The sequence below is a fragment of the Salmo salar genome, chromosome 16 (assembly GCF_965601325.2).
Source record: "Salmo salar chromosome 16, fSalSal1, whole genome shotgun sequence".
NCBI lineage: Eukaryota > Metazoa > Chordata > Actinopteri > Salmoniformes > Salmonidae > Salmo > Salmo salar.
This window is the reverse complement of record NC_138306.1, coordinates 97,945,563-97,965,030: the sequence shown is the minus strand read 5'-3', so window position 1 is coordinate 97,965,030 and position 19,468 is coordinate 97,945,563. Positions and strand designations below refer to the sequence as shown.

The following is a 19,468-nucleotide window of genomic DNA, read 5'->3' as shown; positions in this document are numbered from 1 at the left end:
AGGGTAATGTTCTGGCTATAGACTGTATATTATATACGCTATGATAACCACATTACCTTAGCATATTCAGGGTAATGTTCTGGCTATAGACCGTATATTATATACGCTACGATAGCCACATTACCTTAGCATATTCAGGGTAATATTCTGGCTATAGGCCGTATATTACATACGCTATGATAACCACATTACCTTAGCATATTCAGGGTAATGTTCTGGCTATAGACCGTATATTATAGACGCTATGATAACCACATTACCTTAGCATATTCAGGGTAATGTTCTGGCTATAGACTGTATATTATAGACGCTACCAGCACCACATTACCTCAGCATATTCAGGGTAATGTTCTGGCTATAGACCGTATATTATAGACGCTACGATAACCACATTACCTTAGCATATTCAGGGTAATGTTCTGGCTATAGACCGTATATTACATACGCTATGATAGCCACATTACCTTAGCATATTCAGGGTAATGTTCTGGCTATAGACTGTATATTATAGACGCTATGATAACCACATTACCTTAGCATATTCAGGGTAATGGTCTGGCTATAGACCGTATATTATAGACGCTACGATAACCACATTACCTTAGCATATTCAAATCAAATCAAATCAAATGTATTTATATATATAGCCCTTCGTACATCAGCTGATATCTCAAAGTGCTGTACAGAAACCCAGCCTAAAACCCCAAACAGCAAGCAAAGCATGTGAAAGAAGCACGGTGGCTAGGAAAAACTCCCTAGGAAAAACTCCCTAGGAAAAACTCCCTAGAAAGGCCAAAAACCTAGGAAGAAACCTAGAGAGGAACCAGGCGATGAGGGGTGGCCAGTCCTCTTCTGGCTGTGCCGGGTGGATATTATAACAGAACATGGTCAAGATGTTAAAATGTTCATAAATGACCAGCATGGTCAAATAATAATAATCATAGTAGTTGTCGAGGGTGCAACAAGCACGTCCGGTGAACAGGTCAGGGTTCCATAGCCGCAGGCAGAACAGTTGAAACTGGAGCAGCAACACGGCCAGGTGGACTGGGAACAGCAAGGAGTCATCATGCCAGGTAGTCCTGAGGCATGGTCCTAGGGCTCAGGTTCTCCGAGAGAAAGACAGAAAGAGAGAAAGAGAGAATTAGAGAGAGCATATTTAAATTCACACAGGACACCGGATAAGACAAGAGAAATACTCCAGATGTAACAGACTGACCCTAGCCCCCCGACACATAAACTACTGCAGCATAAATACTGGAGGCTGAGACAGGAGGGATCAGAAGACACTGTGGCCCCATCCGATGAAACCCCCGGACAGGGTAATGTTCTGGCTATAGACCGTATATTATATACGCTATGATAACCACATTACCTTAGCATATTCAGGGTAATGTTCTGGCTATAGACTGTATATTATATACGCTATGATAACCACATTACCTTAGCATATTAGGGGTAATGTTCTGGCTATAGACCGTATATTATAGACGCTATGATAACCACATTACCTTAGCATATTCAGGGTAATGTTCTGGCTATAGACCGAATATTATAGACGCTATGATAACCACATTACCTTAGCATATTCAGGGTAATGTTCTGGCTATAGACCGTATATTATAGACGCTACGATAACCACATTACCTTAGCATATTTAGGGTACTGTTCTGGCTATAGACTGTATATTATAGACGCTACGATAACCACATTACCTTAGCATATTCAGGGTAATGTTCTGGCTATAGACCGTATATTACATACGCTATGATAGCCACATTACCTTAGCATATTCAGGGTAATGTTCTGGCTATAGACTGTATATTATAGACGCTATGATAACCACATTACCTTAGCATATTCAGGGTAATGTTCTGGCTATAGACCGTATATTATAGACGCTACGATAACCACATTACCTTAGCATATTCAAATCAAATCAAATCAAATTTATTTATATATAGCCCTTCGTACATCAGCTGATATCTCAAAGTGCTGTACAGATACCCAGCCTAAAACCCCAAACAGCAAGCAAAGCATGTGAAAGAAGCACGGTGGCTAGGAAAAACTCCCTAGGAAAAACTCCCTAGGAAAAACTCCCTAGAAAGGCCAAAAACCTAGGAAGAAACCTAGAGAGGAACCAGGCGATGAGGGGTGGCCAGTCCTCTTCTGGCTGTGCAGGGTGGATATTATAACAGAACATGGTCAAGATGTTAAAATGTTCATAAATGACCAGCATGGTCAAATAATAATAATCATAGTAGTTGTCGAGGGTGCAACAAGCACGTCCAGTGAACAGGTCAGGCTTCCATAGCCGCAGGCAGAACAGTTGAAACTGGAGCAGCAGCACGGCCAGGTGGACTGGGGACAGCAAGGAGTCATCATGCCAGGTAGTCCTGAGGCATGGTCCTAGGGCTCAGGTCCTCCGAGAGAAAGACAGAAAGAGAGAAAGAGAGAATTAGAGAGAGCATATTTAAATTCACACAGGACACCGGATAAGACAAGAGAAATACTCCAGATGTAACAGACTGACCCTAGCCCCCCGACACATAAACTACTGCAGCATAAATACTGGAGGCTGAGACAGGAGGGATCAGAAGACACTGTGGCCCCATCCGATGAAACCCCCGGACAGGGTAATGTTCTGGCTATAGACCGTATATTATATACGCTATGATAACCACATTACCTTAGCATATTCAGGGTAATGTTCTGGCTATAGACTGTATATTATATACGCTATGATAACCACATTACCTTAGCATATTCAGGGTAATGTTCTGGCTATAGACCGTATATTATAGACGCTATGATAACCACATTACCTTAGCATATTCAGGGTAATGTTCTGGCTATAGACCGAATATTATAGACGCTATGATAACCACATTACCTTAGCATATTCAGGGTAATGTTCTGGCTATAGACCGTATATTATAGACGCTACGATAACCACATTACCTTAGCATATTCAGGGTAATGTTCTGGCTATAGACCGTATATTACATACGCTATGATAGGCACATTACCTTAGCATATTCAGGGTAATGTTCTGGCTATAGACTGTATATTATAGATGCTATGATAACCACATTACCTTAGCATATTCAGGGTAATGTTCTGGCTATAGACCGTATATTATAGACGCTACGATAGCCACATTACCTTAGCATATTCAGGGTAATGTTCTGGCTATAGACTGTATATTATAGATGCTATGATAACTACATTACCTTAGCATATTCAGGGTAATGTTCTGGCTATAGACTGTATATTATAGACGCTACGATAACCACATTACCTTAGCATATTCAGGGTAATGTTCTGGCTATAGACTGTATATTATAGACGCTACGATAACTACATTACCTTAGCATATTCAGGGTAATGTTCTGGCTATAGACCGTATATTATAGACGCTACGATAGCCACATTACCTTAGCATATTCAGGGTAATGTTCTGGCTATAGACTGTATATTATAGATGCTACCAGCACCACATTACCTTAGCATATTCAGGGTAATGTTCTGGCTATAGACCGTATATTATAGATGCTATGATAACCACATTACCTTAGCATATTCAGGGTAATGTTCTGGCTATAGACCGTATATTATAGACGCTACGATAAATACATTACCTTAGCATATTCAGGGTAATGTTCTGGCTATAGACTGTATATTATAGACGCTACGATAACTACATTACCTTAGCATATTCAGGGTAATGTTCTGGCTATAGACTGTATATTATAGACGCTACGATAGCCATATTACCTTAGCATATTCAGGGTAATGTTCTGGCTATAGACTGTATATTATAGACGCTACGATAACCACATTACCTTAGCATATTCAGAGTAATGTTCTGGCTATAGACTGTATATTATAGACGCTACGATAACCACATTACCTTAGCATATTCAGGCCTTTTCACACTGCATTGTTCTTAACCACAATTAAATTATATTATAGACGCTACACAGGCTATCTAAGAATGGCTCTGGGCTAGTTCAGCGAGGGTTTTTATTTGATTTTCACGCTTTCTCAGGATATCATCCATTTTGCTGCTTATCATAATGGCATGCATTACCAACGCTGCCATACTGTATGTCTACAGTATGATGGCATTACCAACGCTGCCATACTGTATGTCTACAGTATGATGGCATTACCAACGCAGCCATACTGTATGTCTACAGTATGATGGCATTACCAACGCTGCCATACTGTATGTCTACAGTATGATGGCATTACCAACGCTGCCATACTGTATGTCTACAGTATGATGGCATTACCAACGCTGCCATACTGTATGTCTACAGTATGATGGCATTACCAACGCAGCCATACTGTATGTCTACAGTATGATGGCATTACCAACGCTGCCATACTGTATGTCTACAGTATGATGGCATTACCAACGCAGCCATACTGTATGTCTACAGTATGATGGCATTACCAACGCTGCCATACTGTATGTCTACAGTATGATGGCATTACCAACGCTGCCATACTGTATGTCTACAGTATGATGGCATTACCAACGCAGCCATACTGTATGTCTACAGTATGATGGCATTACCAACGCTGCCATACTGTATGTCTACAGTATGATGGCATTACCAACGCTGCCATACTGTATGTCTACAGTATGATGGCATTACCAACGCTGCCATACTGTATGTCTACAGTATGATGGCATTACCAACGCAGCCATACTGTATGTCTACAGTATGATGGCATTACCAACGCTGCCATACTGTATGTCTACAGTATGATGGCATTACCAACGCTGCCATACTGTATGTCTACAGTATGATGGCATTACCAACGCAGCCATACTGTATGTCTACAGTATGATGGCATTACCAACGCTGCCATACTGTATGTCTACAGTATGATGGCATTACCAACGCTGCCATACTGTATGTCTACAGTATGATGGCATTACTGGCCTAATGGACATGTGCAATCAATGAATGTGCCCTTTGAATAGCTGAACTCACACATCATTTCCTTATTGTGTAGTTAGCTGCATGTTCTACATTATAAATAGATCATGTATATGAGGCTAACCATCAACCAGATTGTTTTACATGATTTATCTGACATTAAATAGTTTAGTCCAAATCCAAATGTTTTGATGTGGATTGAGGCCTGTGTCCCCCGTTGTATTCAGCTCTCCTTATTTCTATCGTGGATTGTGTTTCTGTCCGCCAATGGAAAGTCTACAAAACTATGAGACAACCAGCCTATGTATTTAATACATGGAATTGGATTGTGATGATACCGATAAATGAGTCGTGCACACAATTTGTATTATTTTTTTTAATCAGGAATCAAATTTGATGTGCATGAAATAGTTTAGTGAAATTTGCATAAAAGGAGAGTAATCGCCCATAATTCTGCACCTTTGGATAGTTGATCATCATGATTTAGTGACGGCAAAGAACATTAATGGATCTCCTGGGGTTTTAAAGAGACCAACTTCCTGTTCTGTTGGCTGTTGCACTCAAGAGATCAGCAGAGATGTGTTCATATTTCTGCAGGCAGTTGTGTTATTTTGATCAATGTATTTGCAATTTTGACTGTATAATATATTTTTTTATGAATGTTTTTATGTGTTTAAAAGACAACTACATTTTCAAAATACATTTACTGTTTTGCAAAAGTTGTTTTCATCCAGACTGTTGCTTGTGAGGCAGTCCATGTTACCAGTACATGACTTTAACACATTTCATACTTTATTCTGTATAGTCTTCTAATGTATATATTTCCAATCATAACAACAACAAAAATGTTACTACTTTATTACTTAGCTATTTGTGTATATTTGTGTATATTTTTGATCATGGGTATTGTACTGTTGAGGGAAGTTTGCAAGTCAGCATTTCCCTGTATCCCGTGAAGAGAAATCTTTGATTAGAAGATGAACGGACCCCCATTCACAACAGCTGTCGTACCGATGTGAGCAGCACTATCTAGCCATCACTGATACTGATAATTCACTTGCTCAATGTGAAAACACAATATAGACCAACGAAGCGACTCATTCTGATTTCTCTTCACAATCACAGGAGGTGCACCGTTCCTGGAGGTACTGCAATACCAGGTCGATGCGTGGAGTGGACGGAGCAAGCCCCTATTCCATCTCCCTGTTCCAAAAATCAATTTAATATATGGTCCCCAGATAGGGGACGTATCAGATATTAAACTGATAAGAACAGATACTACACTTGATCTTAGCCAAAAGGCCGAGAAGCGATACCGCAGTGCTTTCGGGAGGAAGTCGCCATTCACCGACACGTCAAATTCTACTATGGTTACACCAAAATGAGCTCGGTATGTTTTTTGTTTTCCATTAAAAAGATAATGCTTTAAATAAATGTTAGCAATGGATCGGGAGTTGATCAAAGTCAGGAATAACCACGTTTCACTGTTATAAAGTTACACTTTGGTAGGTTATAAAGTCACGTGGTCATCCGCCCTCCGCCCTCCAATCAGAAACGAGAGAAAGCGTTGTTAAATTAAAACCAGATCAAAAGCTAAATTGGAATAATAATATATTACGGGTGGTGGTGGGGGGACAATATGGAGATAATAATATTGACATAACATTTGATCTTGTATTAAATATATCTGGTATCGTTGCTGCTACAACCGAACTGAAGTAATTGTCCACCTTGTGGCGCCAGAGATCCACCGACCGTCGCTGTTTCCTTCCTGTCCTGTAGTTCAGCAAACTGCATCTCATGTTCAACCACTTGACTTCAATACGTCGTCAACGAAAATAATGTGAACAGTAAAAAATAGCCTGTCTTTTTTTTGTATCTGTCTGTAGAGCCTTGTATGATCAGGCCATTGTGAGGAGGTCTTCATAAAGTGTCCCTCCTAAATTACTAGATGCCAAACTTCAAAGATGTCCACGGCACTGGACTGCAGTGAGAGAGCCAGGCCTACAGTACGGCCTAAGGACTGGCTTATGGTCCTGGCTGCCTGAATGTTTCCTCCACATAATAAACTAACAAACACAGCACTGGACTGCAGTGAGAGAGCCAGGCCTACAGTACGGCCTAAGGAGCGGGCCTGGCTTATGGTCCTGGCTGCCTGAATGTTTCCTCCACATAATAAACTAACAAACACAGCACTTTGGAGGCTTACTCAGTCACTACAACAAACTTCATAAAATGCCATTAGGCCTAATGAAGATACTATATATATATATGTAAGTTACTTGATTGGTGTCTTGTGAATCAACCTGTATGCGCATTAGGGTTGAATATTTCCCCGGGATTATAGGATAATAAATCACTTTTCTCCCAGGTAACCTGGTAGTTTCCACCCAAACTGGAAGTGTCATTCAAAAGCATTATAAGGTATATAAATGTGTGGATTTGATGAGAGCTTTGATCAGCATGAACATTATAATCTGATGCTACCTGAGTCTGATGAGACATATAATAAATACATTTTATGAGCCCTACATTAACCACATTTAATGAGCCAAAAACCCCAAATTATTGTACAGTTATCCATTAGGTCCACCAGGTCCTCACTTACAATGACTGTGAAACATTACTGCATTTAAACTTTATTTTATGACGTTCAGCACACTAACCAGTGATATATTTTTGCAATGGGAAGTAACAGCTGGTTTGTTCATTTCATTTTGGAAATGAAACAGTTGTGTAATTGTATTGTTCTGACTTCTTGGGGCCGACTGGAGTGAATGTCATCAAAAAGCATTGCTCCTCCTTCACTACAACTAGAACGACCCGACTACAGACTATATAATGTCGGGAGCATTACGTGATGCTGTGTTTTCTCTTATTCTGATGATTTTATAGTTTGACACGACGTGTTGGAAGATGTTTGGTCCTTCTGACGGCCTAAGTCCTATAATCACGGTTCACCGCTGGATCTAAGCGAAGGCTTCAGTTCAACCTGTCCAGAGGCAGGTTGAACGTCAGATGAATGGATGTTGGTCCCCAGGTCGACCCTTGGCAATGAGAGAAAATTGATTACCTGGACTATTTCAAATCAAATCAAACTTTATTTGTCACATGCGCCGAATACAGCAGGTACCTTACCGCGAAATGCTGACTTACAAGCCCTTAACCAACAATGCAGTTCAAGAAAGAGTTAAGAAAATCTACATTGAACCCCCATCTATTTATATTGTACCCTGCTGCTACTCGCTGTTTATTATCTATGCATAGTCACTTCACCCCATCCTACATGTACAAATGACCTCTAACCTGTACCCCTGCACTTTGACCTGTATATCGCCTCATTACTAACCTGTACCCCTGCACTTTGACTCGGTACCGGTACCACCTGTATATAGCCTCGTTACTAACCTGTACCCCTGCACTTTGACTCGGTACCGGTACCACCTGTATATAGCCTCGTTACTAACCTGTACCCCTGCACTTTGACTCGGTACCGGTACCACCTGTATATAGCCTCGTTACTAACCTGTACCCCTGCACTTTGACTCGGTACCGGTACCACCTATATAGAGCCTCGTTACTAACCTGTACCCCTGCACTTTGACCTGTATATAGCCTCGTTACTAACCTGTACCCCTGCACTTTGACCCGGTACCGGTACCACCTGTATATCGCCACTACACCCCTACCTACTGTTTATTATCTATGCATAGTCACTACACCCCTACCTACTGTTTATTATCTATGCACTACACCCCTACCTACTGTTTATTATCTATGCACTACACTACACTAATAACTCTACCTACATGTACAAATTACCTTGACTAACCTGTACCCCCTGTATATAGCCTCCACATTGACTCTGTACCGGTACCCCCTGTATATAGCCTCCACATTGACTCTGTACCGGTACCCCCTGTATATAGCCTCCACATTGACTCTGTACCGATACCCCCTGTATATAGCCTCCACATTGACTCTGTACCGGTACCCCCCCTGTATATAGCCTCCACATTGACTCTGTACCGGTACCCCCTGTATATAGTCTCCACATTGACTCTGTACCGGTACCCCCTGTATATAGCCTCCACATTGACTCTGTACCGGTACCCCCCCTGTATATAGCCTCCACATTGACTCTGTACCGGTACCCCCTGTATATAGCCTCCACATTGACTCTGTACCGGTACCCCCTGTATATAGCCTCCACATTGACTCTGTACAGTAACACCCTGTATATAGCCTCCACATTGACTCTGTACCGGTACCCCCTGTATATAGCCTCCACATTGACTCTGTACCGGTACCCCCTGTATATAGTCTCCACATTGACTCTGTACCGGTACCCCCTGTATATAGCCTCCACATTGACTCTGTACCGTAATACCCTGTATATAGCCTCCACATTGACTCTGTACCGGTACACCCTGTATATAGCCTCCACATTGACTCTGTACCGGTACCCCCTGTATATAGCCTCCACATTGACTCTGTACCGGTACCCCCTGTATATAGCCTCCACATTGACTCTGTACCGGTACCCCCTGTATATAGCCTCCACATTGACTCTGTACCGGTACCCCCTGTATATAGTCTCCACATTGACTCTGTACCGGTACCCCCTGTATATAGCCTCCACATTGACTCTGTACCGTAACACCCCGTATATAGCCTCCACATTGACTCTGTACCGGTACCCCCTGTATATAGCCTCCACATGAACTCTGTACCGTAATACCCTGTATATAGCCTCCACATTGACTCTGTACCGGTACACCCTGTATATAGCCTCCACATTGACTCTGTACCGGTACCCCCTGTATATAGCCTCCACATTGACTCTGTACCGGTACCCCCTGTATATAGCCTCCACATTGACTCTGTACCGGTACCCCCTGTATATAGCCTCCACATTGACTCTGTAGCGGTACCCCCTGTATATAGCCTCCACATTGACTCTGTACCGGTACCCCCTGTATATAGCCTCCACATTGACTCTGTACCGGTACCCCCTGTATATAGCCTCCACATTGCCCCTTTCCCAATACCCCCTGTATATAGCCTCCACATTGACTCTGTACCGGTACCCCCCTGTATATAGCCTCCACATTGACTCGGTACCGGTACCCCCTGTATATAGCCTCCACATTGACTCTGTACCGGTAACCCCTGTATATAGCCTCCACATTGACTCTGTACCGGTACCCCCTGTTTATAGCCTCATTACTAACCTGTACCCCTGCACTTTGACTCGGTACCAATACCTCTTGTTTATAACCTCGTTGTTGTTATTTTATTGTGGTACTTTTTATTAAATTTTTTACTTTAGTTTATTTAGTAAATCTTTTCTATTTCTTGAACTGCATTGTTGGTAAAGGGCTTGTAAGTCAGCATTTCACTGTAAAGTCTACCTACACCTGTTGTATTCGGCGCATGTGACAAATAAAATGTGATTTGAAGACCTTCCCTTTAAATGGGGCTCTGAACTGCTAGACCTGCAGAGGGGCTGTTGCCATATAAAATGTGATTTGAAGACCTTCCCTTTAAATGCGCCTCTGAACTGCTAGACCTGCAGAGGGGCTGTTGCCAAATAAAATGTGATTTGAAGACCTTCCCTTTAAATGCGCCTCTGAACTGCTAGACCTGCAGAGGGGCTGTTGCCATATGATAACTAGATGTTGTTACCCCATAGATTCTTCCAAAAAGATCAGAAGAATATGTATGAGTCTCTTGTAGGAAGTAAATGTCTGCATTAAACCGTTTGCAGTGCAGGAAAATAGCCTTATGTTTGACTAAATCACCAATACCCCTGATATTATTATCGTTTTAAAATAATACAATTCAGTTTCCCCTGCCTTTCGAGCTGCAGCCACCATCGGCCACAGTTTCTCCCGTGTCACTTTGTCCGCAGAGGTCAGATCCTTCGTCAACCTCAATTTTAGCTTGATGTGGAACTGACAGTTCTTGGCCTCCAGAGAAGATCTCGTGTAGATCTGTTGGTGAACTGACAGTTCTTGGCCTCCAGAGAAGATCTCGTGTAGATCTGTTGGTGAACTGACAGTTCTTCGCCTCCAGAGAAGATCTCGTGTAGATCTGTTGGTGAACCGACAGTTCTTGGCCTCCAGAGAAGATCTCGTGTAGATCTGTTGGTGAACTGACAGTTCTTGGCCTCCAGAGAAGATCTCGTGTAGATCTGTTGGTGAACTGACAGTTCTTGGCCTCCAGAGAAGATCTCGTGTAGATCTGTTGGTGAACTGACAGTTCTTGGCCTCCAGAGAAGATCTCGTGTAGATCTGTTGGTGAACCGGATGATAGTTGTCTTCGGACTCTGGTCTTGATCGTTGAGTCAAACGATGAACGATGTCCACATTTCCCTGAAGTTTGGCTTTTGATTCGGGAATAACAGCTCCACAGACGTCAACAACTCTGCATTTGATGTCCTCACCTGCCTGCTCTGGAATTCCATGGAGCCTCAGGTTCCACCTGTGCTGGTATCTCTCTGCCTCATTCACCTTTTGCCTCAGGTTCCACCTGTGCTGGTATCTCTCCTCATTCACCTTTTGCCTCAGGTTCTACCTGTGCTGGTATCTCTCCTCATTCACCTTTTGCCTCAGGTTCTACCTGTGCTGGTATCTCTCCTCATTCACCTTTTGCCTCAGGTTCTACCTGTGCTGGTATCTCTCCGCCTCAATCACCTATTGCCTCAGGTTCTACCTGTGCTGGTATCTCTCCTCATTCACCTTTTGCCTCAGGTTCTACCTGTGCTGGTATCTCTCTGCCTCAATCACCTTTTGCCTCAGGTTCTACCTGTGCTGGTATCTCTCCGCCTCAATCACCTTTTGCCTCAGGTTCCACCTGTGCTGGTATCTCTCCTCATTCACCTTTTGCCTCAGGTTCTACCTGTGCTGGTATCTCTCCTCATTCACCTTTTGCCTCAGGTTCTACCTGTGCTGGTATCTCTCCGCCTCAATCACCTATTGCCTCAGGTTCTACCTGTGCTGGTATCTCTCCTCATTCACCTTTTGCCTCAGGTTCTACCTGTGCTGGTATCTCTCCGCCTCAATCACCTTTTGCCTCAGGTTCTACCTGTGCTGGTATCTCTCCGCCTCAATCACCTTTTGCCTCAGGTTCCACCTGTGCTGGTATCTCTCCTCATTCACCTTTTGCCTCAGGTTCTACCTGTGCTGGTATCTCTCCTCATTCACCTTTTGCCTCAGGTTCTACCTGTGTTGACATCATTAAAAGGTCATTTACCACCTTCACAAGTGCAGTCTCAGTGCTATGATGGGGTCTAAAACCAGACTGAAGCGTTTCGTATACATTGTTTGTCTTCAGGAAGGCAGTGAGTTGCTGTGCAACAGCTTTTTCTAACATTTTTGAGAGGAATGGAAGATTCGATATAGGCCGATAGTTTTTTATAATTTCTGGGTCAAGATTCGGCTTTTTCAAGAGAGGCTTTATTACTGCCACTTTTAGTGAGCTTGGTACACATCCGGTGGATAGAGAGCCGTTTATTATGTTCAACATAGGAGGGCCAAGCACAGGAAGCAGCTCTTTCAGTAGTTTAGTTGGAATAGGGTCCAGTATGCAGCTTGAGGGTTTAGAGGCCATGATTATTTGTGTCAAGAGATATAGTACTAAAACACTTTAGTATCTCCCTTGATCCTAGGTCCTGGCAGAGTTGTGCAGACTCAGGACAATGGAGCTTTGGAGGAATACCCAGATTTAAAGAGGAGTCTGTAATTTGCTTTCTAATGATCATGATCTTTTCCTCAAAGAAGTTCATAAATGTATTACTGCTGAAGTGAAAGCCATCCTCCATTTGCGAAGGCTGCTTTTTAGTTAGCTTTGCGACAGTATCAAAAATAAATTTCGGATTGTTCTTATTTTCCTCAATTAAGTTGGAAAAATAGGATGATCGAGCAGCAGTGAGGGCTCTTCGATACTGCACGGTACTGTCTTTCCAAGCTAGTCGGAAGACTTCCAGTTTGGTGTGGCGCCATTTCCGTTCCAAGTTTCTGGAAGCTTGCTTCAGAGCTCGTGTATTTTCTGTATACCAGGGAGCTAGTTTCTTATGACAGATGTTTTAAATTTTTAGGGGTGCAACTGCATCTAGGGTATTGCGCAAGGTTAAATTGAGTTCCTCGGTTAGGTGGTTAACTGATTTTTGTCCTCTGACGTCCTTGGGTAGGCAGAGGCAGTCTGGAAGGGCATCAAGGAATCTTTGGGTTGTCTGAGAATTTATAGCACGACTTTTAATGCTCCTTGGTTGGGGTCTGAGCAGATTATTTGTTGCGATTGCGAATGTAATAAAATGGTGGTCCGATAGTCCAGGATTATGAGGAAAAACATTAAGATCCACAACATTTATTCCATGGGACAAAACTAGGTCCAGAGTATGACTGTGGCAGTGAGTAGGTCCAGAGACATGTTGGACAAAACCCACTGAGTCGATGATGGCTCCGAAAGCCTTTTGGAGTGGGTCTGTGGACTTTTCCATGTGAATGTTAAAGTCACCAAAAATTTGAATATTATCTGCTATGACTACAAGATCCGATAGGAATTCAGGGAACTCAGTGAGGAACACTGCATATGGCCCAGGAGGCCTGTAAACAGTAGCTATAAAAAGTGATTGAGTAGCTGCATAGATTTCATGACTAGAAGCTCAAAAGACGAAAACGTCATTGTTTTTTTTTTTGTAAATTGAAATTTGCTATCGTAAATGTTAGCAACACCTCCGCCTTTGCCGGATGCACGGGGGGTATGGTCACTAGTGTAACCAGGAGGAGAGGCCTCATTTAACACAGTAAATTCATCAGGCTTAAGCCATGTTTCAGTCAGGCCAATCACATCAAGATTATTATCAGTGATTAGTTCATTGACTATAACTGCCTTGGAAGTGAGGGATCTAACATTAAGTAGCCCTATTTTGAGATGTGAGGTATCACAATCTCTTTCAATAATGGCAGGAATGGAGGAGGTCTTTATACTAGTGAGATTGCTAAAGCGAACACCGCCATCTTTAATTTTGCCCAACCTAGATCGAGGCACAGACACGGTCTCAATGGGGAAAGCTGAGCTGACTACGCTGACTGTGCTAGTGGCAGACTCCACTAAGCTGGCAGGCTGGCTAACAGCCTGCTGCCTGGCCTGCACCCTCTCTCATTGTGGAGCTAGAGGAGTTAGAGCCCTGTCTATGTTCGTAGATAAGATGAGAGCACCCCTCCAGCTAGGATGGGGTCCGTCACTCCTCAACAGGCCAGGCTTGGTCCTGTTTGTGGGTGAGTCCCAGAAAGAGGGCCAATTATCTACAAATTCTATCTTTTGGGAGGGGTAGAAAACAGTTTTCAACCAGCGATTGAGTTGTGAGACTCTGCTGTAGAGCTCATCACTCCCCCTAACTTGGAGGGGGCCAGAGACAATTAATCGATGCCGACACATCTTTCTAGCTGATTTACACGCTGAAGCTATGTTGCGCTTGGTGACCTCTGACTGTTTCATCCTAACATCGTTGGTGCCGACGTGGATAACAATATCTCTATACGCTCTACACTCGCCAGTTTTAGCTTTAGCCAGCACCGTCTTTAGATTAGCCTTAACGTCGGTAGCCCTGCCCCCTGGTAAACAGTGTATGATCGCTGGATGATATGTTTTAAGTCTAATACTGCGGGTAATGGAGTCGCCAATGACTAGGGTTTTCAATTTGTCAGAGCTAATGGTGGGAGGCTTCGGCGTCTCAGACCCCGTAACGGGAGGAGGGGAGACCAGAGAAGTCTCGGCCTCTGACTCCGACTCGCTGCTTAATGGGGAGAACCGGTTGAAAGTTTCTGTCGGCTGAATGAGCGACACCGGTTGAGCATTCCTACAGCGTTTCCCTCCAGAAGCCATGAGAAAGTTGTCCGGCTGCGGGGACCGTGCGAGGGGATTTATACTAACGTTACTATCTGTACTTACTGGTGGCACAGACGCTGTTTCATCCTTTCCTACACTGAAATTACCCTTGCCTAACGATTGCATCTGAAGCTGGGCTTGCAGCACAGCTATCCTCGCCGTAAGGCGATCGTTCTCCTGTATATTATAAGTACAACGACTGCAATTAGAAGGCATCATGTTAATGTTACTACTTAGCTTCGGCTGTTTGAAGTCCTGACGAACCATGTCCAGATAAAACCTCCGGGGTGAAAAAGTTGAGTGAGGGGAAAAACTAAAAATATATACGGTAATGAAAAAGTAAAAACCGTCAGGTAGCAAAGTAGATCGGCAACAAAAACGCACAGCAGCGTAAACAAGTCTGCAAGTTGTGACTGGAAACAGGAAACAGGTTGTAATGCAACAAAATAGGAAAAATGCCAATCGACATGTAACAGTTAATAGTTTCTGATGACCTGGCTACATGCAGTTTCTAACCCTTTGTCTGTCTCTCTGTGCTGTGTGTTCTAGGTGGGGACCTCTCTGGAAGCTCTGTACTGCAGCAGGGGCCCAGGGTGGAGGACAAGGAGGAGGAGGACAGGGAGACTGGGGACATGGCCTTTCTGAAGGACCTCCTGAGCCCTGGACCAATGGAAGCAGATGAGTTCAGTCGAGATTGGCAAGGCACCTTCGGCTGCTTGGAGTTCTCTGACCCTGTCCCCCCCCACAGCCCTCACCCCCACCCTGGTCCTTCCTCCCCTTACTGGAGCAGCCTGCCCCCCCCTCTCAGCCCCCCAGTCCCACCGGCTTCCTGCGCTCCTAGCTGCTGGACCACAGTCTGAGTTCTACAGGTCAGTCAGTCAGCACCATCTCCTGGTCTGACCTCTAGTGGCCAGATGACCTTACTGCCTGTCTGACCTCTAGTGGCCAGATGACCTTACTGCCTGTCTGACCTCTAGTGGCCAGATGACATTACTGCCTGTCTGACCTCTAGTAGATAGATGACCTTACTGCCTGTCTGTTTGCTGATCTGGACCCCCTCTCTAACCCTGACGTCATCGGACGCTCTGAAGATGAGATCCTCAATGCCTGAGGGGTGTGTGTGTGTGTGTGTGTGTGTGTGTGTGTGTGTGTGTGTGTGTGTGTGTGTGTGTGTGTGTGTGTGTGTGTGTGTGTGTGTGTGGGGGAGTTACTGTATACTTTATAATGTCTGTAATATTCCATATTGGTGATAGAGGAGGATTTGACTGAGATTAATCTTCTATACAGGATATGTCCTGTAAGGGGGTGGGTTTAACCTTAGAGATAGAATATAGAACCTACCACCTGATTGGTTGGCCCAACAACCTATCACCTGATTGGTTGGCCCAACAACCTAACACCTGATTGGTTGGCTTAACAACCTATCACCTGATTGGTTGGCCCAAACAATCTAACACCTGATTGGTTGGCCCAACAATCTAACACCTGATTGGTTGGCCCAACAACCTATCACCTGATTGGTTGGCCCAACAACCTATCACCTGATTGGTTGGCCCAACAACCTAACACCTGATTGGTTGGCCCAACAACCTAACACCTGATTGGGTGGCCCAACAACCTAACACCTGATTGGTTGGCCCAACAACCTATCACCGGACCAGTTTCTACCAGTGACATGGTCTATAATACTAATTATAAAGCGGATAGTTTGGGTCCTGAATTCTGATTGGCTGAAACAGCATTCCAGTCGTGTGTATATCAGACGATATACCACAGTATGACACAACTCCCTGTTTGCTGTTCCGTTTATATTGGGAAGCAGTTTAGAATAGCAATAAGGCACTTCTGGGTTGGTGGTATATGGCCAGTAGAGCAGTGCTGAGGGCTGTACGCTGGACCTCTGCTTCACGTCGTACCAACAGCCTTTACGCTGGGTATATTGGCCATATATCACAGCCCCTCTGGCCTTATTAACTCAACACTCCCCGTGGACCTCTGCTTCACGTCGTACCAACAGCCTTTACGCTGGGTATATTGGCCATATATCACAGCCCCTCTGGCCTTATTAACTCAACACTCCCCGTGGATCTCTAGTTCCAACACAACTATTATGGTGCTGAAGAGCTGCAGATTCCACATCTAGTTTTGTTTTGAACTAAAAGCTGGGAAAAAAATGTTTTCCCCCAAGAATCATGATTTAGGAGAGTATCAACACTGGAGTGATGTGGAACGATGTCAAGCAACGAGCAGATGGCTTATACAGCTTATCCAGTGGGTTAACATTGGCTTTAGGTCACTGTCCCCCCCCATCACTGATTATTTGGATGAAGGCGGGGGGGGTAAAATCAGCAGGGGAGGTGGGGGGCAAACCGTAACTCCCAGTCTGTAACACACAGCTGTGAGTTAACAGAGATGATGTCTAAGATAGTATTACTGATGGCCTAATCATGTAAACTGCAGCAGCTGGTTCTTATCTCCACTATAAGAACTGGATTTGATAACATCTCCCCTGCTAATACTACCATCCAGCCCCTTTAGCAGATAGGATTTATACTGTACTACTGTACTGGAGTCACATAGATCACCTAGGAAACAGCGTTTTCTACCTCACTGGAGCTCCTATCAGTGATTTTTGTTTTCGTCATACAGGAAGCTTTTCCGCTTCTCTGGAATCGGTTTGATTATTGTGTATCTTCTTCTGAATCAACAGAAGCCTGATTATCGCTAGCCCAGGTAGCTCTGTTGGGATGACGTCTTTTCATGTGAAGAACGGGAATATTGTGCAGTCGTAAGTCTCATGATGCAGTTTTTCTTACTTTAGGCTGCATTCGGAAAGTATTCAGACCCCTTCACTTTTTCCACATTTTGTTACATTACAGCCTTATTCTAAAATGGATTAAATCGTTTTTTCCCCCCCTCATTAATCTACACACAATACCCCGTAATGACATCACAATACCCCGTAATGACATCACAATACCCCGTAATGACATCACAATACCCTGTAATGACATCACAATACCCCATAATGACATCACAATACCCCGTAATGACAAAGCAAAAACAGGTTTTTAGAAATGTTTGCAAACGTATTACAAAAACCCCCCAGGAAATATCACATTTTCATAAGTATTCAGAACATTTAGTCAGTAATTTGAAGAAGCACCTTTGGTAGTGATTACATTCTTGCGTCATCTTGGGTATAATGCTACAGGCTTGTCACACCTGTATTTGGGGAGTTTCTCCCATTCTTCTCTGCAGATCCTCTCTCTCTCTGTCAGGTTGGATGGGGAGCGTCGCTACACAGCTATTTTCAGGTCTCTCCAGAGATGTTCGTGCTTAGGTCGTTGTCCTGTTGGAAGGTGAAACTTCGCCCCAGTCGGAGGTCCTGAGAGCTCTGGAGCAGGTTTTCATTAAGGATCTCTTTGTACTTTTCCCTGTTCATCATTCTCTTGATCCTGACTAGTCTCCCAGTCCCTGCCTCTGAAAAACATCCCCACAGCATGATGCTGCCACCACCATGCTTCACCGTAGGGATGGTATTGGCCAGGTGATGAGCGGGGCCAGGTTTCCTCTAGACGTGACGCTTGGCATTCAGGCCAAAGAGTTCAATCTTGCTTTATTCAGACCAGAGAATCTTGTTTCTCATGGTCTGAGAGTCTTTTAGGTGCCTTTTGTCAAACTCCAAGCGGACTATCATGTGCCTTTTACTGAGGAGTGGCTTCCATCTGGCTACTCTACCATAAAGGCCTGATTGGTGGAGTGCTGCAGAGATGGTTGTCCTTCTGGAATGTTCTCCCATCTCCACAGAGGAACTCTGGAGCTCTGTTAGAGTGACCATCGGGTTCTTGGTCACCTCCCTGATCAAGGCCCTTCTCCCCCGATTACTCAGCTTGGCCCGGGCGACTCTCATAGCAAATGGTCTGAATACTTATATAAATAAGGTATTTCTGTTTCTTATTTTTAATTAACGTGAGAAGATTTCTAAAAATCTGTTTCCGCCTTGTCATTATGGGGTATTGTGATGTCATTATGGGGTATTGTGATGTCATTATGGGGTATTGTGATGTCATTATGGGGTATTGTGATGTCATTATGGGGTATTGTGATGTCATGGGGTATTGTGATGTCATTATGGGGTATTGTGATGTCATTATGGGGTATTGTGTGTAGATTGAGGAAAAAAATGAATTTAATCCATTTTAGAATAAGGCTGTAATGTAACAAAATGTGGAAAAAGTGAAGGGGTCTGAATACTTTCCAAATGCACTGATACATACAGACAAGAATGTATATCAATCACAAATGCTTTATGTTATTCAACATTGCCTTTTATTTCACTTAAAGGATGTATATAACATCATAGGATGAAACGGGGATGTATGTAATGTCATAGGATGAAACAGGGCTGTTATCAACAGACATGTTGAAGGAACTTTATTAAACTGTTATTTGAGATGTTTTTCCATTTGTGCGTTTCTTTAAAAGTATTTATTTGTCATCAAGTTTAGTATTTCATTACCAACTCACCTCCCATCCCCTCCAGTCTATCCTGCTGGACATCTCTGCCAATACATTTGAAGGTCGATTCTGGGCAAAAGCGCAAAAATTATGTATTTTAA

The 19,468-nt window shown here is 43.5% G+C and overlaps 1 non-coding gene across 1 annotated transcript; it reads right to left on the bottom strand.

Annotated features, from left to right (window-relative positions):
- Positions 1-6,075: 6,075 nt before the first annotated feature.
- On the bottom strand, positions 6,076-6,266 carry LOC123727931 (U2 spliceosomal RNA). Its single transcript, XR_006759893.1, has one exon. It is a non-coding gene; the product is annotated as a U2 spliceosomal RNA (small nuclear RNA).
- Positions 6,267-19,468: the final 13,202 nt, after the last annotated feature.